General features: G+C 51.7%; 1 long non-coding RNA gene across 5 annotated transcripts in view; it reads right to left on the bottom strand.

Annotated features, from left to right (window-relative positions):
• The window catches only part of LOC128828545 (uncharacterized), a 107,158-nt gene that overhangs the window by 78,281 nt on the left and 4,541 nt on the right, over positions 1-24,336 (bottom strand). Inside the window, exon 1 of one of the 5 annotated variants that reach the window (XR_008443201.1) lies at positions 11,190-11,262. The exons of the other annotated variants lie outside the window; for them this stretch is intronic. This is a non-coding gene — a long non-coding RNA (uncharacterized LOC128828545). Of the gene's footprint in view, positions 1-11,189; positions 11,263-24,336 lie in introns of those variants that run through there. 5 annotated transcript variants of the gene reach the window in all.

Here is a 24,336-nt window from a genome sequence, read left to right as displayed (position 1 = left end):
CCACGTGAACCAAGACGGGATACAGCAGCTCCGCACGATCCCCTGAGAAGCAAATCCGCCCGCTGCGCCAGGACACAGCCCCAAGCCCAGGGAAATAACCAGCAGTCAGCAAAGACACACAGTCAACAGAGCAGCAGCTGTGTTAGTCTGTATCCGCAAAAAGAACAGGAGTCCTTGTGGCACCTTAGAGACTAACAAATTTGTGTCTATATATATCTCCTCAATATTGATTCCATTCTATATGCATCAGAAGAAGTGGGCTGTAGTCCACGAAAGCTTATGCTCTAATCAATGTGTTAGTCTCTTAGGTGCCACAAGGACTCCTGTTCTTTTTACAGTCAACAGGGGATCCGTCCTTCTGCCAGGCGCATCAAGAGAGCAGGTCGGCTGATTCAGAGGCAGTTGAGGGGGGGGGGGCATCTGGACACCAGCCCAACGGCCCCCACCAGCCCTAGGAACACGACAAAGGCCTCTTTCTAGTGCTGCCAGGGCCCGGTAGCCAAGCCTTGGGCCCCAGATCCTGGCAGCTCCCAATGAAAACAGACCACTGAAGGGGATGGCAATGGGCAGCCCCTGCTGCATCGTCCTGACGGCACAGAGCGGGGCAGAGAGAGCCCCGGCGGGGTGTGCAGGGAGCTGCCCATTCCCATTCACCCCCCCCCCCCGCCCCCCAGCCAGCTCCTTAATGGCCAGGCCCTTTGATGAGCTGCTGGCATAGTCCCTTTTCCAGCTTCCTTCCTCCCAGTGGGTGCCAGGATCCCTGCACAAAAGCCTGCAAAGCGAGGGGACAGGAAGGCCCTTTAAGTCTCTCGCCTGTTGCCAGGGGGCGGCGGGGGGTGGGATGGCAGCAGCTGCCCCCTCCCTCCCCCGCAGTTACTTTTACAGGATTAGTTAGAACTTGCTTTGATGGTGCTCGGGGACAAACAACAAAGATGGCGTGAAAATCAGCAGCCGCTTTCAGAGAACTGGGTGGACGTTCCCACCCCAGCAGCTGCCGCTCAGGGTGCCAGCTAGTCTCACGCTTCCCCTGGGAGGTGAGAACGTCCGCTCCGAATTACGGAGGGGGAAACTGAGGCAGGGAGAGGGGAAGTGACATGCCCCAAGTTCACACAGTGAGGGGCTGAGAGGAGGACCCAGGAGTCCTGACAACGCAGGGTCGGCATCTGTGCAACATGCCCAATCAACTAAAACGGAAGCTGTGGGTAAAGGCTGGAGGGAAAAGGATACAGAGAAGGGATGAGCCAGTCCCTTTCCTAGGACAGTGAGGGGAGGGGAGAAGAGTGTTAAAAGACCTCTTTACCATTAGGTCCCATCCTTCAAAGACTTGGGGGAGGGCCAACCCCTGTGCCCAAATGGAACCCCACTGACTTCTCGGGCAGATGGGCCACCGCTGTTACCAACTCTTGTCATTATATTCTTGGGATATCTGGTGTTTTTTTCTTAAATCCCCAGCTCCTGGATTCAGGTGACTGCCCGAGAACCTCAGCTTTCATTTTAAAAGAAACAAAAAGGTAAGTTTCTAGCTCTCATGGTTGCAGAGGAAAGCTGGAAAGCCAGATCCCCCGAAGCCAGACTCCCAAAGCTCCCCCCAGACCTGAAGGTGAATACGAAAGCCGATGAAAATCTCCAGAAAGAGACTGCTCTTCCAGGTCTAGCTTGTTCTATCACTGTCCCGGATCAGTGCGGGCACAGAGGGCTTCACTCTCCCAGGCTGGCAACATGCCCTGGGCCAAGCCTGCAGGAGAAATGTCTCAACCCAACGTACACACAGAGTCTTACTTCCCGGGGCTAGTGGGGAAAACCAAATACATCAGCAGGCCGAAGACCATCTCTGGAGCTAGTTCTATCCCTATGCTACCCGAAGTGCCTGTGGCGCTGGTCTGGGTTACTCCTGGGCAGTCCCCGTTGACTTCAATGGGGACAGCAAATGGGTCAGCCTGGGCGTAAGAGAGTGTCCGGGTCAGGGACACTGACCTGGCTGCCTGCTAGAGAGAAGCTGCCCTTCAGCTGACCCACCGCACCCCTCAACTAGCCTCCCTCGAACTGCTGGGGGTTAGTGGAAACGATCCCAGCAACAGCTTAATCCTTCGCTGCAGGGTTTCCCCCTCTGACGCAGCCGGGGCCAGTCCCTGTCAGAGACAGGGTCCTGGGCTAGAGGGACCCAGTGGTCTGATTCAACCTGGCGATTCCCATGCCCCCCTCTTTACAGGTAGAAAATCAAATGGCCATACATTTAGCTCCTGTTATTTATGTGCAGATCCTGAGTACCCGTGTCACAGCCCAGAGGCCTTAGCAAGGGCTGGTTGCTCTGTGGTGAGGTTTTCTGTTTGTTTGGGGAGGAGTGGGTTGGTAAAATGAGACGGTCTTAAATATTTTTGGCTTGTGGGAAATTTCTCTCTCTCTCTCACAGCCCTTCATTAAAATAAGAATAAAATTAAAAAGGGAGTGACCTCCTGAAAATTAAAACTTCACTTGCTGAGACTCGTGCCCAGGAATTAACCTGAATGGCTCCTTTCTCCTGCCTTCGGTTGCACACAAAGTGCTTTCCGATTGGCTGATTTCCTGGAATAGATTCAGTTGCTATGATACCAAGTTTGCTTTTAACGAACCCCAGAAAATTAATGGCATTCAGCAGATAAGTCCTTAAAGTGGAACCTATTTTAAGAAATTCTTCCTGACTGGTTTACAAGGAGCCAGCAGGAAAAAGAAAGCTTCCAGAAACCAACATACCCTGAGAGCTTTCTCGGGTCCTCCTCTCCATAAAAAGCCATTAATATAGATGTCACCAAGCAAATATTTCCTGCAAAGAATCCCTTTCAATCTGGGCACCCATGGCAGAGGGAGCCAGGATTCAGAAGATAAGGCATCAACCATGTTGCATTATTCTTTTGGATTATGCTGCGGCATAAATACCGTCTGACAGGTTAACATGACAATACGAGGATTGCACAGACACTGCAAATGTTTCCCACCATCATTAGCTTCCATTTCTTTCCACTGAGTTGACCCCGCCCTGCCTGGGGTGCAGGAGTGTACAATTTAACCAGTGATGTGCAGGAAGACAGCATGAAACATACTAAATGTGTCAATTTCATAGGACTGCACCCTGCTAGTAGAGGGCTACAGCATGATGGGACCTAGGCAAAAACTGTAAGGCCCTGATCTTATAGTGGCAAAAAAGCTGGGATTTTCAAAGGGATCTACCAGGGTTAGGCTCCTAAATCCCACTGGAATTCAATAGGAGTCAGACACTGAACCCTTTTGAAAATCATCTTTGAAAAATCTCAGGCCAGACTCGCATGGGGGTCGATGCCTCAGTCAGGGACCCCAAGGTCCAACCCATTGAAATAAATGAATGCAGCCTCTGGGAAGGTTTCACATCAGCTCCAGACAATAGCCCAGTGCAGTAGAAGTGAAAATCACCCTAAACAAAACATTTCCCAGAGAATGCATGATTGGAAATACTTGAAGTAGATGGACCCAGCCTGACCTACCAACAGCAACTCCAAAGGTATATTAATATTACCTATACAAAGGCTCTGGGATGGGTTATTTTCCTAGTGGAGAACAGCCCTTCCCCACCCCTCTCTCCTTCGGGGTCCTCAGAGCCTTTGTCTAATTCATCGGGCTGGCAAAGAAAAGTGGGAGGCGAAGGCCATGTGCTCCTGCTGACTCAATAGGGCACTTTTCTCTCCCGAGTACCTGTGGTTGAAAGGCCAGCTAATGACATGACTTGCCTGCCTTCCTTCCACTCAAACCTTGGCTGGACAAAGGGCCTCAAGACGCAACAGTGCGGCAGCCAGAGCTTTCAACTCGGAATTGAAGAATTTCCCCCAGAATCCTACGCTCCTGCCCCCCTCCCCACAGCCCCCGCCCATCAAGGAATGTGGAGGTGGGTGCTCCATCCAACACCCCCCCCTTCTCTGTCATTCTGCCCCTGCAGCGCTGCAGGGGCTGTCAGTCTAGGGGCCACATTGCAACAACAAAACCCTCAGGATGGGGCTGGACTGGCCAAAACATCCTGCAGGGCCTTTGTGAAGGGGTCACCTGGTGGCCAGAGCCATCTGTGCTAATGACGATTGAAATCCCAGACCAAGGTGCACAGCCCTTAGGCAGCCCTCTGTGCTATGCTGGCCAGGATAACAGGAGTGTCTTTGGTGGCTGTTTATTAATAGACCCCTCTGCTAAGTAACCAGCACAGAAACGCTGTCAGCTGAAAACAGTCCTCGTTTGTCTGAGCTCGCTCTGCTGTTCCCCCCTTCCTGCCACTCCCCTGTCACAGTTCTGCCACAGCCTTCAAACCAAGGGGCTGTCAGCTGTTTTTCTCTTTCCGTTCTCTTTGTTGGCTTAACCGTGGACATCAGGCGAAGCTGAATTTGGTATAATCTGAAACAAGCCACATGCAGGATCTTCTCTCTCTCTGGCTGGGGGCTCCAGACACCCCCAGTCCAGTGCGTGGGCCAGCTTTGATGTCACAGCCCAGACCAGTTATATTCCCAGCAGCGCAGAAGGAAGAAAACGCTATAGATAAATTCTTCTCCACCCCACGGAAAAGCAAGGTGAGATGGACACAAAGTGTATGGAGAGGCCGGGAGAAGGACCTTCCTTTAGGGACATTAAAATGGCCTGAACCTTCTTCATGGAAACCTAGTGTGAGATTTACAAGGCGGAAACCCAAGTGAGGATAGGAAAGAGAGGCCAGGTTACACCCGCGCCAACCCAGAGGGGCTCCTTGGATGTCAGTGAAGTTACTCCAGGGCTTAACTTGTAATGAAAGAGATACTGGGGCTCAAGCAATTTTTTTATTTTCATAACTGATGCAGCAAACCCAGAGGTGCCGGGGCTCTGAACGGCCAGACCCGGAGGCGCCGGGGCTCTGAACGGCCAGGCCTGGAGGCGCCGGGGCTCTGAACGGCCAGGCCCGGAGGCGCCGGGGCTCTGAATGGCCAGGCCTGGAGGCACCGGGGCTACAAACCGCCAGGCCCGGAGGCGCCGGGGCTCTGAACGGCCAGGCCCGGAGGCGCCGGGGCTCTGAACGGCCAGGCCCGGAGGCGCCGGGGCTCTGAACGGCCAGGCCCAGAGGAGCCGGGGCTCTGAACGGCCAGGCCCGGAGGCGCCGGGGCTCTGAATGGCCAGGCCCGGAGGCACCGGGGCTACAAACCGCCAGACTCTGAGGCGCCGGGGCTACAAACCGCCAGACCCGGAGGCACCGGGGCTCAGCCCTGGCAAGCCCGGCTGGACAAATTAAGTACTGAGTTACTCTGGTGTAAATGGGATGCAAATTTGGCCCTTGGTGCAAGATAAAGAGAGACTCTTATCACACCACCTTGGAGAGAGAGCGTGAGCTGGAGAGGAAAATTATAAAGCCAGGCTCCGAAAAGGGGAAGAGGCTCAGACTGAAGCAGAGAATTCCACATAGACGGACTGACGAGCCGACTGTCCAAAAGGGGGCCGAGATGGGGACAAAGATAAGGTCAAGACCAGAGGCCTGGGCATGGGCAATGGGGCGTGGCCACAATCCCATCCCTGCTGCAGGGAGCATGCTGGTGGTGGACACTGCAACCTCGACGGGGACAGGGCGGCGGCTTGGCAAGGCCAACACACTACACGGTGCGCAGGCCCCGGCCAGAGAGAGGGCAGCAATACCTGTGCCAGGGGCCCCCTCCAAGCATGCTCAGAGAGGGGAAATATCCACTTTTCCCTCCCACTTCGGGGCCTCGGGCACCGGTGAGCCGCGGTCCCTCCCGGTCTCGCCCTGTGGCCTAGCCTCCCGGGGGCTGCGATGCTTCAGTCTTGTTTCAGTTGCTGGGTTCAGTATGCGGGTGCTGGGTGAGGCGGGTGGCCCGGGTGGCTCCTGATACTCAGGCCACATGATCTGGCCCCTTCTGGCCTTAAACGCTGTGCCTCAAAGGAGCAAGGGTGCTGACGTTTAAACGAACGGCTCTTGGAATGGGGTCAGAGCCCTCCCCACCCTGGAGCCCAGCCCGGCCCAGCCAGCAGCAAGACATCACCAGGCCTGGCTCTTAATCGGCATAACCCTACTGGCAAGCTGAACACTTATTATTCGGCTCAAAGGCAGGAGCTAGACGTGGACAGACGGGGATTGTAGGCTGGCCTCTTCCTCCCCAGCACCCCAAGGGGGCCTCAAACAGCCTCTCGGGGGGGAAAGGGTTACTAATCCATTAGCCCCCAGTGGCAAAACCCCCGGCCACTGCGCTGGTAACACGGACGGGGTTCCAAGGCACCCAGAGGTATGTCCCCTGCCAGCCCCTGCTGCCTTGTGATTGCTGGGAATGCTGGCTGCTGCACGCTTGCCTCCCCTGGCCCCACTGCACAGACCTGGTGGAGACGGGACCGGCACAAACTGGGGGCTGAGCCTGCAATTCTTACTCATGGGAGTAGCACTTACTCTTGCACATAGTCCTCTTGGCTTCAGTGCGGCCAATTGCCCAGGCAAGGCCTGGGCCCTGGGTCCCTTAAGGACAATAAGACCCAGCCCCGCATGGAGAAGCCTCACACCCAGAGATGGGGACAAAGCGAGTTCATTACTCCGGGGGTTTTAAATGGACAAGACCCCGTCCTTCCTCCCGTGAGAACACTGTTTTGCCCTGTACATTATATACGATCTGCAGGGCCTAGGAGACCCAACCCTATGGGCAGTGATGCCCAAATCGTGTGATGACGTTTTTAAAACGCCCCCTGCCTGGCGGCTCGCTCACCTGTGCGCTGAAAATCGAGCCAACCTCTGATTCTCCCCAGCTGGAGGCCAAGAACCAGGGCTGATTTCTCTGGGACTTCCCAAGCTTCCTCTGATACAGGCTATCCACGGAGCGGGTCCCTGCCCACGACCAGACCCCACCCAGGATACCCCACCATAATCGACCCATGTGGATCAGCTGCATTGATCATCACGGGACAACGGCGACACTAGCAGGGAAATCACTCCGTTCCCTCCTGCACCGTGTGAGGACATCAGCTTCATGCATCATCTGCCTAACCAGGGCCGGCTCTAGGCACCAGCAAAGCAAGCAGGGGCTTGGGGGGGCAAATTTGCAGGGGCGCAAGAATCCAGCCTGAGAGCTGAGAACCAAGAGGGGGCCCTGGGAGCTGTAGTTCCTTGGTTAGCTCCCTGCCTATAGAGCCAGCCCTGGAGCAGGGAAAGAACTACATTTCCCAGCATTCCCTTGGCCGCAATTAACAGGAAAAGGAGGGGGCAGGAGTGTAGAACTGAAACCTCATGTTACAGCTTGCTGTGAATGGTAGGAACAGAGCCAGCTCTGGGTTTTTTGCCGCCCCCCACCCCAGCCCTGGGCTCCCCCACACTCTTGTGTTGCCTCAGCCCTGGACTCTCCCCTGCCCACACCCCCTGCTGCCCCAGCCCTGGGCTCTCCCCCCACCCGCACCCCCTGCCACCCCAGCCCTGATCTCTTCTCCCCTGCCCCTGCACCCCCTGCTGCCCCAGCTCTGGCCCCCACCTGCACCTCTTGCGGCCCCAGCCTGGGCTCTTCCCCCCCCACCCCCGCACCTCCTGACGCCCCAGCCCTGGGCTCTCCCCCAAAGAAAGAATTGGGTGGACTATCTGAAGCCTAGCAAGGCAGGTACGTGGATCCCACTAGAATTTAAAATGAAAAGTAAGGGAGGGGAGGCTCTGCTAGACTGGGCAGCTTTAGATACAGTACCAGGCACGTAGGAGGATTTACACTTCTGAGCCATGGAAGCAGAAATTGACTTTTCCTTTCCAGTTTTAACTAATATTCAGAAAGGGAATCTAGCACCTGCCTTCCAGATTTGAACACCTCAACATTCAGGAGTGCTCAAGCTCAATTTGGGCAGCTGTTACTTCATTTCTCCCAAATCAAATATACTGATCCACTGTAACTTGCTGTAGAAAAGGTAGAATAAATTGAGCAAGAAATGCTTCCCAGTAGTTATTAGGACTGGAATTGCTATTTTCAACAGCCATTGCTTTTATTATTATTATTATTTAGTTTTAGTTTTATTTGTTTAAAAGGAAGACAGTGATATGGCATTGGCAAATTCCCCATAGAAACAAAGAGTGGAACAAAAGAATAATAAAGGCTCCTCAACTTTTCCTCATTTATGTAGGGCAGTCTTATAATATGCATCCAGATATCCTCCAATCACACAAGCTGAAAATTGTTCCACTTTACTGCAGTTCTGTAACCATATGGGAACCAATCCTGTCTGTGTTCTGTGCACATCCAAAATTCCTGCTGAATGACCCGCCCTGGGAGCGAGTTACCAGTGACCCAGGGCTGGGGTGGCAGGAGGGTGCAGTGGGGGCGGGGGGCAGCCAAATTTTTTTTTGCTTGGGGCAGCAAAAAACCTAGAGCCGGCCCTGTGCCTAACTTAACGTCCAGTACATGCAACCCTGTAAGGTCAATGCAGCTAAAGATGTGAGTAACATCCAGCCCGATCAGGCCCATGGAACGTAAGGTCCCTGGAGCAGGGAACTCGCCTTCTCAAATGTTTGCAAACAGCTGACCACGCAGAGAGCCCTATGCAAAAGCACCTCTGCTCCCAAAATCTTCAGCATTACAACTGCTCCGTATGCGCAGGCTCCGGTGGTATGGGTTTAAATAGGGGGAGAGAAGCAAAACAAGCATGAGATGACTAGCAGGTGGGTTCTGGGAACAGGTTTAAAGGGGCTGGAAATTGCTAAGGGGGCATTTGATGTTTTTGAATAAATGATTTTCCCCCCTCTTACTGCTCAGGGGGGAAAATAGGTGCATTGAACAGGAGCACATCCCCTGGCCAAAGGGCATTGTGAACGCAGGCGAGGTTTTTGTCTGGGGCCCATCACCATAATATTCATGAGCTGTATCCTCACTCTGGCATCACATGGACATTGCTTAAGCTGCATGATTAGGCCCCGATCCTGCAAACACTTTAAGCGTGTGCTTAACTTTACCCCTGTAACCTGTCCCGTTGGAAGGAAACAGGCTGTGTTTGCACAGTGTCCAGTGCTGGGCCATTATGGGGGCTTTGAGACACGACTGCAATACAAAGAATAAAACATGTGATGGTGGAACTGGGCCTTAAAATGCAAAGGGGCCAATGCCGCTGCCTTCACTCCCCACTGCCTACTGCAAGTGCAGACCTAAAATGCACTTGTGGATGTAACTGTATCAGCCTGCAGATATCCAAACAAACCTAGATATTGCTCAATCCTGCAGCATTTGGACAGGCAAAGCTCCCAGAGATGTCACTGCACCAGGGTCAGTCTCAGTTGTAGTAATAATAAAATAATTATAATGCCACCACAATGTCTATTGTATGGAGAGTCACCACAATATTTTGAAATATTAACAATAGTGAAGCAAGGCAGACAGACAGATCAGAAATGACAATAAGAGTTTAGAATGGAACGTGCTTCTCAGACTTAAGTCTAGCATTGCTATGAACAACACTGTAATAATATCCATATAGACATAGACAAACAATGGGACCTTCTAGTGAAATTGACTTCTTTTTCCTCCCAAAGAGATAGATCATCCACTCCACATGGATTTCATGCATTAACTCTATGTTACAATTCACTTGTTGAGACACATTTAAGCAACTTTCCTTCTACTTTGCCATAAATGGTGTTTTGCTCAAGGTTCCTTTTAAGCCATCTCTGTTCTATTTATCTCTGTATGTGCACAACGACAATATTTAATTGTCAATGTGAAGATTAAAACCATTGTGGAAAAATAAGAAGTTGTTGGAGTTTGTAGTTGGCCCAGGGAATGGAAATAATCACCAGAAAACCAGATCTTATCCCTGGGCCTCAAGAAATGATTAAAGACAAAAAACCACTGAAATTTCAACCAAATAGATACAGCACATTTCACTTTCAATCTCTCTCCCTTTGCAAAAGATGCGTGCACTTCCTTTAGAAAGCTGCCAATAATTCAGAGGCTGGTGGCGTGTGGAAATCCACTCCCCCGTTTAAGTACAGGGAGAGCTCTCGGATGGTAGGAAGTCCTGGAGAATAGTGAATCAGTTTTTACATTCGGTTCTCTAGCTTTATGATATCACATACACTCATACAGCTAGATAACCAAAGACAAAAACCAACCCAGTCCTTTCAATATAGGCCTCGGTCATTCCATGCACACAACATATACACACACGCCTTGCTTGGATCCTGGTGCCACTTCCTGCTTCATGCTCCCAGCACAGTACAAAATAAAAACCAAACCCTTTTAGATCTACAGAGCGGATTCCTGCCTTTCAAAATCCTTCCCATTTTATATTTTTCTTAACTAGGAAGCCTCCCTGTTGCGATCCAGGCGGATTCCACGCATCTTAATCCCTGTGTATAGTGCAACACACACACATCCTAATGCAACACACAAATCCGCGCACCCTCAATGCAATAGTCACAGCTAACACACACAGGCAACCAGGAAAAAAATAAGCATTTATTTAGAGTAACGTCACCCAAACTGTCCCTTCTCCCTAGAGATCTGCTTCCTTCTCACCCCCAATTTACCTTCAACCCCTCTCACTGTGCTGGGCTCTGACTTTGTAATTACTGTAAATTACTGGCATGAGAAATGCTGAGTCATGAGGACTCAGATGATGAAATAAAATTATTCATCTTAAAGGGACCTCCCAGGATTTTCGAGGTGCCTCTGGCTCCTCCTGCCCTCCTCCTCCCCATCTTTGCTCTTATTTGGCATCCCTGGGCTCTGTTGAAGCTCTTTCTGCTCCCATGGCCCCCCTCCCAGCCCCAGGTTGGGCCTTGGGGGGAGCCAGTGGAGTTTTTCAGACAGTCCTAAAGCAGGAGTGTTCAAAAAAGGCCTCTTTCTCCGTCTGTCACAAGCAGAAGGATCAGGCCAAAGCAAAGGCTGCAACCCAACCGGCCTAACAAAAGGGCAGAGAAACTCTCAGCCACCCGTCCCTGCACAAGCTACTCCCAGGGCCCGGATTGGGGGGGGGGAATAAAATCAGCAAATAGGCCAGAGACCGAACCTGGGGGCGGGGGGGATGGAGAGCCGGTTTATTTGCCTTTGTATAGGGAAAAATGGGTTATTTTGGTGTGTGTGTGTGTGTGTGTGTCTGTCCTTTGCAACCAGTCAGTGAGAAAGGAGAGAAACAACTTCTCCTCCTCTGTGCTTGCTGGGGTAACACACAACCGGATACCGGCGCAAAGAACCAGGGGAGGGAAAGGAAAGTACCTTCGACTTCTGCTGCTCCTCCTGGGGGTCAGCGGGTCTCAGCCTGCCCCTGGGAACGGCTGGGAGCTCCCGGCTCTGCTTGTCCTTCCACGCCTTGGAGAGTGGAGAAGAAGGAGGGTGGAAAAAGCTTGCTGGACTCTCGGCAAAAAGCCCCCTCCCCAAATAACCCCCCCCCCCCGCGCACACCCGCCAGCGGCTCCAGCCAGGCGCTTGGCACTTTCGTGATCTCCTCCTAAACTTGATCCAAACCCTCCTTCGGGCAGCAGGGAAAGTGCACATGAGTGGGGGGAGGGGAGGGAGACAAGTGGTCTGAGAAAGTCTGAGGATGGGGGGGGGGGATAAAGAGAGGCGACCGCAGGGGACAAAGCCAGACTTTCTGGGCTGGGCCAACGTGCGAGAAAAGCCAGCTCTTGGGGGGGGGGGGGGGGCAGCCAGACAGGGCGGAGGTCAGGCACCCGGGCTCTGGTGATGTCAGCACCATTAGACATGCTTATTGCTACATGGCTGAGCAAGTGGAAGTCTGGAGGGTACCAGGGAGGGGCTCTGTGTGGTCTGTCTCCCCCCCCCGCCCCTCTTCCGAGCCCCCTTTCTGTCTCAGACACACCAGCTCCACCGCCGAGCCGCTGCGGGGTCACAAAGTGCCCCCAGCCCCCCCTCCCCCAGAGCATCCCGGGATCTCTCTGAGCATCGCTGCGCACCGACCCCGAGTGAGCCCAGGACAGAACCTGCACAAGGACTCGTGCAAACAGAGCCACGTCCCCGCGTCCGCTTTACCGGGATTGTAACGATTCGAAATTGGACTTTTGTGTCAGGCCCGGGGGGGGGGGAGAACAACACCCCCCAGCCCCAACACCCATTGGCTTCTCTGCCTGAGCCAGGACTGCGAGATTTTGGGACCTAAATCATTTATTAAAATTAAACCGATTGCAACAGCAACAATGGACACACACACAAACACACACACTCACTCACACACACTCACTCACACTCATACACACACACGAGCCTTGGGGCCATGGGATCCGGTTGCAGGGTGTTTCCCTCCCATTGTGCCGCTTTGCAAGGGGGAGTAATTGAGCTGCTCACAACTCTATTGAGAGGAGCGATCTGTTTATCCAGCCTCCCCCGCCCCCCCCCCCACATTTTACTCAGGGAAATAGCCCCCCCCCGCCCCCATCTCCCTGGCAATTCTACTCCGAGTCGAAATGGAAAAGGTCCCATTAGCCATTGGCACACGGGGCTGCCCCGTCTCAAAGGGCCCCCAATGGCTAAGAAATGTTTGGGGGCCAGATTCTGTTTTCTGTGCCCTGGGGTAACCCCGTGCAATTGCACTGGGGAGTGTGAGCTGGGGGCGGGGGGCCGGAGAGTAGAATTCAGCCTGCCATGGGGCGGTGTCTGACTGGGGGGGGCGGGTTATCACAAGAGATCGATTCTCTCTTACTCTGACGGCAAGACAAGATCCTTCTCTTGGGGGGGGAATAGGAACCCCCCCCAACCAAACAACTCAGCGATTTCTAATCCAAGGGCTGGGATCATTTTTCATGATAGGAAATCGCTTGACAATTATCATGCAGGGAATATGCACCCGCCTCACGTCTGGGCGTTTGCAGTCGTTACAGGTTTCTGGGAGGTTGGAACCGTTTTTAGCTACAGATTGTAGTGAGGAAAGGGGGAGAGGGAAGTTCTGGGGAGGAGGAGGGGGGGCGGGGTTGGAAGTTGCTGAAGGATGAAGATTGTCCGTCCAGTCATCTGGAGCACGGGGATCAATGTTAAGGTCGTCTCTTTGTTTGCTAAAACAGCAACTTAGTGATGCAAACACCAACAACCACCAGGGGAATGTGAGACCCCGGAAACAGGCCTAAATCTCACACACACACACACACACACACACACACACACACACACACACACAGTTACTGAGGCAACGACTTCTCCTAACACCGCTCCGGGATCGAGCCCCTTCGCTCCCACTTCGGCATATAACGGGACAGGGGGTTCCGATGACTCCCCCCCCCCCCAACCTAGTCTTTTAAAACAAACGCGGCCGCGGCTAAGGCATTTGCTCCCCGGGCTCTCGGGGAATGGATGCCCGGTTCCCAGACCCGGGCAGGGTCCCACTCTATTTTCTGCCCTTCTCATGCACATTTTTGTTCACATCCCCAAACGTCTCCGCACTGTGTCCCTGGCCACGCTGACCTGAACGCCGCCGCGCGGCGAAGGACGCCAGACCTGCTTCTTAGCAGCAAGAATGATGACTTTCAAGGGAGGTAGATTGAAACATTTTCGCTCTTTTTTTGAAATGTTAAACCCCCGATCCCTGGATTTCCCTCCTCCCCGGACTGCAGATCCCCGCCTCACACGGATTCAAAACCAAAAACCCTGTGTCCATTATTCTCGATACCTTCAAGGGAGCATTTCCAAAGCAAACGACCCAACCCCTGCCCGCCGCCTCCTTCTCCAGCGCCTGCCTCCTTCCTTCTCTTTGCTCATTTCACCATCTTTAGCTCCCGAGATTTCCTTCGCTCTCTACCAAGCTCATTTGCATTGATCAAGAAGTTGCTTCTTCCACAAAGTTACAGGCCCCCGCTTTAGCCGGTAACATGCCCAACGCATATGACTTGCCAGATTTTTGCCCTCCCCGCGGTTGACAGAAATATCTTGTGCATGGTTAAGCCCCGCCATGTAGGTTATAAACACACGTGCAGCTTCTCCGGCAGGATCCGCCGGTAATTGACATCTGCAGAAAACTGGCAGCCGCGCTCGGCTAAAGAGACACTCGCCGAACAGGAGGGTTGGAAAGTTGATTCCAGCTGCTCCCGCAGATTATCCTCGCTGGAAGGTAACTCGGCCCCTTTGTTCCCAGCGCGGCGGGGAGTTCAGCGTCCTTCTGCTAAAAGTCACTTTATTCCGAGGGCGAGCGCGCGTGGGTTTTACTGATAACAAACCTGTATCGGTGAGAGCGAGTCCAGAGCCTGTCCGGGCGCTTCCCCTCCCCGGCCCGCACCTCCAAATGCCTCCCATGTCCTATCCATGTCTGCCACACTAGCCCCTTTCTTAACAAGCGTTACGGATTTGGGATTCTTCAGCAAACTGGGGTGTTTTTTTCGGGGGGGGAGGAGAAGAGACACGATGCGGGTGGTGGTGGACTTTTAGCTCCGAATCTGTTCCCTGTCATTGGCCGATAGCGATAAAGCTGTTTCTATTATTTCCAAAAGGAGGAGATAGAGAAGTGACATTCAACGGAATCATTCCCCAGGTCACCCACGAATCTGTCTATAATGTCCTTTTCGGTCCCAGTTCCCCCTCGCTCCTACTTCTGAGAAGAATCCGGGCAGAATCAGAAACGCGTTTGGTGAGAGCCAGGAGAAACTGGGCTGGGTTTTTTTCCCCCTGTGAAGTAACCAGGGGGGCTTTTTTAAATTGGTGTATTTGATGGACAGTTCTCCTGCAAGGGCAAAGAAACACCTTGGGCCGAGCTGTGATCCACCCCCGGGGGATGCTGGATGTAGAACAGGGGCAGACCCGCCCGGGAGGGGCACATGGCAGGACAGATCCTGGGCACGGGGGTCTTGCGCCCCCAAAGGTAGGCGCAGACGGATCTGAACCCTCGCCCCCGCACGGCTCACCCGCAGGGGAAGGGGGCTCAGAACCAGCCCCCGCCCTCCCTTCGCTGGGACTGAAGCGGCTTTGGAGTCCGGCTTCGCAGCAGCTCCCCTGGGGCCCAGACATTCACAGCCCGAGTTATTCTCCCCCCCCCCCCCCCAGCCTCTTTCCGCCCCGGCCTCAGGAGATGAACCAGGCTCAGGGCTTCCGCCAGCAGCGAAGGGAACACCTCGGGGGGCGAGGGGGGGTTTGCAGGCGTGGGAAGGAAAATCCCCCTCCCCCCAATTCTAGCTAAAGGCGCCCTTGGGTCTCTCCAGTTTGAAAGTTGGGGTCCCAACACTGGCACGCGCAACACCGAAAGTTGGGAGGCCGGGGACGAGCCTGCAGCTGTCGGCTTGTTCGGAGTTTAATCTGCACTCCCTGGAAAGGCACCCCCCCACCTGCGACCCCCCCCCGCACCCCCCATACTTCGTCTTGAGCCCAGCGCGGCTCAGTCCTGCTTTTGAAGACGTCCCCCGTATAAATTGGAAGTGGGGGGGGGGGCAAACAAACCGAATGGACCAGACAGCCTTCCCCCCCCCCCGCGCAACCTCCACGTGCAGCAGGACAAGAAGCGCCCGAACCCACTAGGCTGCGTTGGGTCAGCGCCCGAACCCACTAGGCTGCGTTGGGTCAGCGCCCACAGCAGCCAGCGCCGGCCTTAAATCCGCATCTCCAGTAAAACCAGCAACAGCCTCCAGCCCCTCCCATCCCCCATGTCCTGGCTTCTCTGCAGAGCTCGCAAGCAACGGGCCAGAGCCTGGGCTCGCGTGTACATGGGAGCAGAGACCAGGCGCTGGCCCACTGCAGGGCCGTTAGTGTCTCTGTCTCCTCCGCCACCTCCGTGCAGAGAGCAGCGCGGCGCACCCCCGGCGCCACCCAGCCAGGACGGAGCCTAGCGCTGCAAACCGAGCCCTGGGGAGCGCAGCCCAAGGTGACAACCCGGATACCAGGAGTCTGTACCCTGGGCAAGGAACCGCCTGACGATGCGCCAGTCACATGCTGGAAGGGGCAGAGAGCCACACACTGTCCTGGGTATTTCCACAGCAACTGGGACAAGCTAATTCCCCCAGAGAGTCTTAAAAACCAACAACAACAACAACCCACGAGGAAAGAAACTCCGGAAACCTCGGCACAAGGAGCCTTTCGGCTCCCAATTCTCCGCGGCTGGGTGCCGTGAATAGCAGGCCTGGACCGCCCCTCTGGGCCAATGACTTGTCTGAACTGGGCTGATGCGGCTGCCCCTGTTACCGGGCCCCAAGACGGGACCTTCTCAACAGCGCATGCAGGCAACTCCACCTATGGAACAGAGGGTTAGCTATGCTGGATGGTATTATGTACGTGTATGTGTGTGTACACCTGTGTCACACACACACACACACACACACACACACACACACACACACACACACACTGATATGCACTGGAGGAAGACACAGCATCAGCAAAGCATGTGGCCATAAAGATCTCGTCGAAATCTTTATGCTCGTGTGTGCACAGGTCAGAGACATTGGGTCTTACCTGCCTTCAGCACTGGAAGGCTCCCTTCGGCCTGCTGACGGGTATTATTCAAGCTCTTTTGATGTATTGTTCATAAAAAAAATTCAACGGGTCTGATAACAAATCCACGTTCCTATTTTGAAAAGACATTTTCCTTTATCCTCAGTTCTTGTTACTCGAATATTCCAGTTTTAATTTAATCCATGTGGTTTAGGACCCTGCAGGAGCCTGAAAGCCTGCGACTGCTTCCTGAAAAGTAGCAAGTTGTCCACTTCAACCTCAGCTTTGCCAAACCTCCCAGGGGAGGACAGCTGTAACGAGTGTAACCAGCGAGGTCCCGGCTGGCTTTAAAAGCCAGTAATCCCAGGCTCTCCCGAAGAGCTGGTATTTCAGGCACATTCCTGATCAGAGGCAAACTTTAAAAAAAAAAATGAAACAGTCATAAGGGGAACAAATGCTCTCCCTGCCATCCCAGGGGGTGTGAGAGACCCACAAGCCCACCTCCAAGCCATTTGAACAAATCTGCCCACTTGGGCTTTGATCTTGTCTCTTTAAATAGAAAGCACCCTTCCTGTTGTGAGAGTGCCTTCTAGAGCAGGGTTTCTCTGCATTACCCCCCACCAAAGCCCCAATTTACAGGGGACTAAAGTCAATGTCCCCATCCCATCTAGCCATACAGAGAGGGAGGGTGGCTTTGCCCCCCTGAAACCTGTTCATGCCCACCATGGTGCAACCCCCCCCCCGCACCCCAGCAGATGCTGCAATCCACATGGGAGCAGATTCTGAGAATTTATTCTTCCAAGGGCCTCAGACCCAGATTCAGCAAAGCACTTAAGCAGGTGCTAAACCTTAAGCATGTAAATAAAAAGTTGAAGCTTTTCTTAAACATGATCTGACTCACTCCCCCTAGTCCTCACATTTCATCACTGTCCAGTTGCCTAGGGAGGAAACTGACAGCAGCAAAGAGGCTACACCCAATGGGATCCTAGCAAGTCTCCAAACCCGCACCCAGTGTGGAATAATTGTCAAATAAAAACAAAAACGAGGGTGGGGATATTGCATGAAAGCAAATATGATCAACAAATGGATGGAAAGATTTTACTGTTTGTTCTTCCCTATTTGTCTATGGCACCAGGAGTGCCTTGAGAAAGCAAGGGCGCATGGAACTAACTCCTGTCATATCGGTGTAAATATAGTAGCACATAGAGAATTTGGACTTGGAGACCCCTGGTGCCAGGTGAGACACAACACCCAGGCACTGCCCCAAAGGGCTGCAATACAGAGAGACAAGTCGAGGGCGGGGGGTGGGGAGGCAAAGGCCTAGAGAGGGGAAGTCACACAGCAGAGGTAGAGATAGAACCCACGTCCTGTCTCTGCCAGTCAGGTGCCCCAGCCACGGAGCTGGCAGGCGCTTAACAATAGGCTTAATGGCTCTGCGGGGGAAAGTGATTCCAAGTCTATTACAGCCCTGAATGGGCAGGGAGGGGAGCAGCGGCTGACCTAAAAGGCCTTGCCCAGCTCTCCAGTCTAGGGTGACACTCCTGCTGGCTGCAGAAGTGCTGCAGGCCTAGGCCCAGGAAGCACACTTTGCAGGGTGGGGTGGGGGGGTTCTCCTGGGGGGCGGAGGAAGGGAAATAATAGAAATCTCTTCTGGACACAGGGCTCGGAGGAAGGGGCTGGGTCCCCAGCTCTGGAATCCAGGCTCTTTATGTCTAGGCTAGACATGGCCTGGACAGTGACACAGCAGGCCAGATCCAGAGGCAACACTTCTTCCTCCTGCTGCGGAAAGGGTGCAGAGACAGCGGCAGCCTTTAGGCCCAACAGGAGATCACACTGCAGCTTTGAACCCCCAGGCCTTTGCTAGGATTTAAACGTCCCTTCAGTTTATCCATCCCTGGTGGCCTGCGTGTGAAACCAGCGAGTGGGTTCCAGGCCATCCCCTAGCAGTCCCCAGTCCCCCCTTGCCAGCGGGCTGACCAGGCAGGCCCAGGGCTGAAGGAGCCCTAAGACCTGAGCTGCCCTCTGTCTCCTTGAGGGTGTCAGAACCGGGCCACACAGGGAGGGGGCTTTGTTGGGGGAAGCCTGCTGTGTCAGTGTCCAGGCCATGTCTAGCCTAGACATAAAGAGCCTGGATTCCAGAGCTGGGGACCCAGCCCCTTCCGCCTGCACCACATTGAGGGAGAAAAAAATAAACACTTAAAAAAACCAAAATGAAACAATCATAAAATGATACTAAAGCAAGCAAAGAATCCTTCTCATGCAGACATCCACATGCAAAGGCTTGTGTGCAATCACCCATGTGTGCACACCATGCAAACACCCACGTGAGCACACCCATGCAATCACACAGACTGTTGTGATAACTTATCCATCTCCCAGCCTCCTAAATTTTCCTCTGGCCTGACTGTATTGTTATTTTTGCCAACCCCCTCCATCTGCCATTGGACTGCCGGCGTCAGCTGACACCGGCAGCTCTAAACCCTTCCCGGTGGAAATGCCTGATCTTTCCCCCTATTTCTAGAGAAGCCCTGGACGCGTTGTTTGTATCGGATTGAACTAAACCCAACACGTAGTCCATCAATTACCCCCCCCCGCCCCCCACAACTTCCTTACTCCGACAGACATTAATAAAGGCCTGGCGACATCCAACCAACCACCACAGCTCTATTTTACCGAGGCTGCTGGTCTATAATTAGGTGGGAAGTAGGAAGCGGAGCCCCCCCCCCCCAGCCTCATTCATATGCACCCCATGTAGATGAGCCTGCTGGGGGCGATGCATGAACACGCTATTGATAGGCCAAACGGGCTCTTGTAGACGGACGTTTAATGCGCCAAAAGGCGTTACAGGGACCGGCTCGGTGCCTCAGCCGCTTGTAATGACTTCAGAGACTAGCAGGGCTTAGCAGGCCGCGATTCCGCAGGTTTGGGGGGTTTGTTTATTCAGATCTTATGGCTCTTTTCGGAGAGAGGTTTTCAGGGCCCGGGGAAGCCGTTCGTCTCCTTCCTTTCCTCTGAGCCCAGAATTAAAGCGGCTTGTCCGTGGAGACAGCACAGCGCCAACCCCGCTAAAGCACCAGGCAGCCTGTTGGCTTCCCCGGCTTTCTCCCTAGCTGCGTTTGCTAAAGACTGAGGAGTGTTGTTCAGACAGGGCTGCAGCCCTTCCTAGGTCCCTATTTAGCCAACAGCAGAACTATCGCATAGCTGATTAACAGACCGGTTAATGACTTGGCGAGGACATTAATCCTGTCGACCGAGGGCGATTGAGTCATTCGGAATCACACGGCGGTTTCATTCTGCGTTTCCTAATTCGAACCAGGTTCCAGGAATCCACTCGACTTCTCTGCAAAGTGCATTCCCACTACGATGGCCCCTCAACGGCCTGTATAATCTTTCGGTGCCGAGGCCTCTCCTATATTGTTGGCTCTGTCTGTTCTAAGGGTGGGACAGTGGCAAATTGTAGCAGGATGAGCAACTCTCCCCAGTAGGAGACCCAGCCGGATTTCTTAGAACCAAGACTTTGGGGGTACATACGAAAATCTGGGGTTCGTGGTGTGCCCCCCTTTTACCGTTGCAGACAATCGGCGGAGTTCTTTCTTTAACTCTTTCCCACGTGGAAATCACAGTTTAAAAATAAATCCTAATGAACAACGTCATTAAACCTCCCAGAAGTTAAATCAGCCCCCAGATTTATGTATTCATTAAAAAAACCCCCACAGAACAAGGCACAAACAACAATCTGAAGACCTGGGAGGTTCCTGGCCGCCTCGTCTGGCTGCAGAATGTTCCAATTCGGTGTCCCATCCTCTCTGCGCCCATCCCACGCGCCTGGGGACTGGGGACTGGGGGAGTGCTGTCTATGGTGCTGAAATGCAGGCCTCTGTCTGCACAGTTCCTTACTGCCTGACAACTACAGCAAGGCGGGTTTGAATTTTGCATGGACAATGAAGACTACACCTGACACGTCGGTTGGCCCATAGACAGGCCTTTCTTGCAAACTATTCCCCCCAAAATCCCGCACTCCAGGAAGGTACATACTGCAGTCCCAAAGCTCCTGAGATTGCAATGTAAGAAAGTGAACGCGGCATGTTCGGTTTTAGTTGATACCTTCCTATTTCCAAAGTGGCAAGCAGAGGTTTCTGCTTTTTTGTTTTTAAGTGAGGGGATATTTCTTTTTTCCTGCATACCGTACAGTGCTTATCAATTCATTCATTATTATTGTCAGATTTATTTTTAAAAGACAAACAGAACTGAATGGAGAGACTGTTGTTGCCAGGTAACTGTTTGTTTAGTTAGCTTATTATCCCTCCCTCGCCCCCCCCCATGCATTTGTAGAATTTAAATATTCCTGAGTAGATCATTATATGTCTCAGAGACACGTGGGTGTCTTGTGTATACGCACACATTAGGCGTGTTCCGTTACATTGACATTCAACAATATGCTCCAAAATGACAATTTTTGAAAATGTGCAATATTATCTGAGTGTGTGTGTGTGTGTGTGTGTGTGTGTGTGTGTGATATGTATCATCTCTCATCGTCTCCGTCATTTCTTTTGTTATATTTTTTGTTATATTTTATATATATATATATATATATATATATATATATATAACAATTTTGTTATATTTTAATTGTATATGCCAGCTATCCTCCACAAGGCTACATGTTACGCACATATTAATACAATTTGTGTATAATATGGACTATTTAGAATAGTTCACACTATGTGTCATATTTTGACTCTGTTTGGTGCGACTATATATAATTTGCAAACAGAATATACAACATTATACACAGTGTATGTTTATATATGGGTGTGTGATATTACATGCACACACGTGTATTTAAACAGCCCACAGAAACAGTGTAAATCCCCATACATTTCTATCATTCCCCTTTTTCAAATATTTCAAACTATTTCCATAGGAATGGCATTACCACGCCTTGGCCCTGAGCCTGCTGTCCTTACTCAGACAAAACTCCCATTAACTTCACCTGCCGTTTTGCCTCGGCCAAGGCCCATTCTGCATTATATTTTGTTAGATACAAGTGTCTTCAGCCTGACCTGACAACCGTGTTCGCGCGGGTTAGAATGTGGGGCGCAGGGGGAGTTTTTAGGCCAGACACTGAACTGTGCGATTCTAAACAGAAAACAATTCTATCAAATGTGTTTGAATCTATTGTGGATAAGAAATTAGATCAATCTTCTTCCCACAGGCCCCGAGAAGCTCCCAATCGAGACGTTCACTCATAGAATAACGTCAGAAAAATCTCATTCATAATGTACATCTTCTTAACTATACCCATGCCAGGGACTGAAATGCTACAGACGCACTATGACTGTTCCCTCTAGAACATGGATGTGTGTGAACATTGATACAGAGGTAATTTACACGCTAATTTATACACTCGCTTCGGGGGATATGGGCGTGTAGGTATTTTTATAACAATATTTTGGTGTGCTCGTTAAACACACGTATAACAGACACACAAAATATTGTTATAAAAGCGTACACGTATTTTATAACACCATTGCTGAGGCGTTTGTTATAGGAGTGTCTAATTGTTCACCAACAATATTGTTCTAAAATATGTACAAGCACTTTTATCACAATATTTCCATGTGTTTATTATATCTGTGTGTATAACATTAATGATGGAATATGTGTAAGAGACACAGCTAGTATCTAGTCTTACATATCCACGTAGAACACAAAGATTGTGATAAAAGTGGATACATGTACAAAACGACACACACACGTTAATAAAAACGTGTGTCAGATCTGCATATTGAAGTGTTTCATGTATGATTTATTGCAAACACCTTTCTAGGTATATTTTCCAGGACTCGGCTTAAGCACATAAATACGTAAAATATTACGGGGAAGCCTTAATGAGCAGAGGGAGTTTTAATATATTTCTTTCCAAATCAGCACAACTGCTTCCACCCTGCAATCTGCTTTCTTGTCAATCCTTACGGTAAAGCAAAGGCTTAAAATGCCACTTTCTATATTGTCGGGCCTTTTTTGTTGTTGTTGTTGTTGAGAAAGACAAAAATATATAACTAATGGTTCTTCTCATTCCCATCTCTGTCTCTCTCTATATATCTACACACACACACACACACACACACACACACACACACACGGACGGACGGACGGGCTGGACAGTTCTTAAACCAGCTAAGATCTGCTTGGCATTTACCGTCGAATTCCAAATGGAAACAGGCCACATTCATAACGGTATTTTTTTCTCCTTTTTACCTCCCCCCCCCCCTTTAAATCGCAATGCACCGATTTTTGCAGCCTACCTGCAAAGCGAAGGGGCTCCCGCTTAGACTCCTAGATATAAACCAACCCGCGCAAAAGCTGCCTCCACCGCACGGACCCATCGTGCCAGAGTTTCACGCGGTAAAATAAAATAGGCATATCGCTCCCTGTATCCCCCCCCCCCCCCACGCACACGCTTGCCTAGATCTGAATTGATTTAATAGGGAGAGAGAAGAACGGGAGACCTCCAGGAAAAAAACCCAGCGTGATTACTTTTAAATACCTTTGTCTCACAGAGACACCCGCCGCACACACGTGGCATCCTGCCTCTTTTACCGTTAGTTACCTTCCAGGTCTATCTCGCACACGGCCCCAAAACATTCCCCAGAAAAGCTTAAGGGACTGGGGACGCATTGGGAATTCCGTGAGAGACCTGATCCCCGCTTAAACCAGGCCCGGCCCGCCAAAGGAGCCACGTGTGGGGAGCGCTACAAACTTCTCAACAATGAGGAAGGGTGGGGGTGTGGGGGGGTACATTAAAAACAAATCCCAGCCCTTTATTTTGCACTGATGGAACCGCTTGATGGGCAGCTCTGATCATGTATTACCTGTGGGCTGCTGCCCGAAGTCCCCACTTGTACAGTCCCGATCAGATTTCCCTTCGGCACGACATGTCCACACGTGACTGGAGACGGGGAAACCCTTGGGGGGGGAACCCCCAAATTGTTCCCCCTTAAATCCTTTCGCCAGGACTTTAAACATCCTAAACACGGGGAGAGCTCCCCAAGGCTTGTCCCTGCATTCCGCCCAGAGCCCCAGCTTGTCTTTAGCTCTGTCTCCACACAGATCTTCAGAAACAACACCGGCTGTATTGCAATATTTGCTCTTACCCACCGTGAAGGGCCAGGATGGGAAGGACCACGGAAAGACTGAAAAAACCCAAACCTGTCCGCGCCAGGTTCCCGATGGAGCTGTCACACAGCCAGTCATGTCCTCTCTACCCCCTTGGCTCACTCATTTTACTTTGAAGTAAGCTTTTAGGCACTTTTAAAAATTATTAACAATGAAGCAAATGTATATCCAGACAAGCACAAGCTTCAAGCCAAGAGGTGACCTTTCCTATTTGACACTTACCTGCATAATTTCTCCTGCATCCATATCTATTTCATTGAAATGGGCAGGTTGGGGTGTGTGTGTATATATATATACACACACCATAAGATCGATCGATCGATAGATAGATAGATAGATAAAATGCACCTTCTTATGAAGCAAAATACCTTCACTCCAGCAGCCATATTGGACTCTGGTGTAAACACAGCACACACACACACAAAAAGTAATCTATCCAATCAGCTAATAAATGAGAGCCAAAATCAACCGAATAAAAGGGCGAGCCGTGACTTTTTATAAAAAACGGGACTGCAGTTTAGTCTAACGGATATTTAGAAAAGTGTAACAGCCTGGTGTGTTTAAATTAAATAGCGAAAAAAGGCATTTCTGTAACCACATACTAGAGGGCTGCCTACGGGTATTTTGAATCCGTTCACTGCTGTCGTTTAAAAACCCCAAAACCTTTAAATCATTTTCAATTGCTGCAATAATGGTAACACTTTGGGCAGGGGTCTCCCCCTCCCACACAGAAATCTCTACAGTGGGCAGTTGTGCACGTGTTACTAGCGATCCGCATAAGACACACAGCCCTCCAGTCTGGTTGCACCTGAGAGGAGACACGCCA

The sequence above is a fragment of the Malaclemys terrapin genome, chromosome 24, assembly GCF_027887155.1.
Source record: "Malaclemys terrapin pileata isolate rMalTer1 chromosome 24, rMalTer1.hap1, whole genome shotgun sequence".
Classification (NCBI taxonomy): Eukaryota; Metazoa; Chordata; order Testudines; family Emydidae; genus Malaclemys; species Malaclemys terrapin.
The sequence above is the reverse complement of the archived record's forward strand: the minus strand, read 5'-3'. Positions and strand labels throughout refer to the sequence as shown.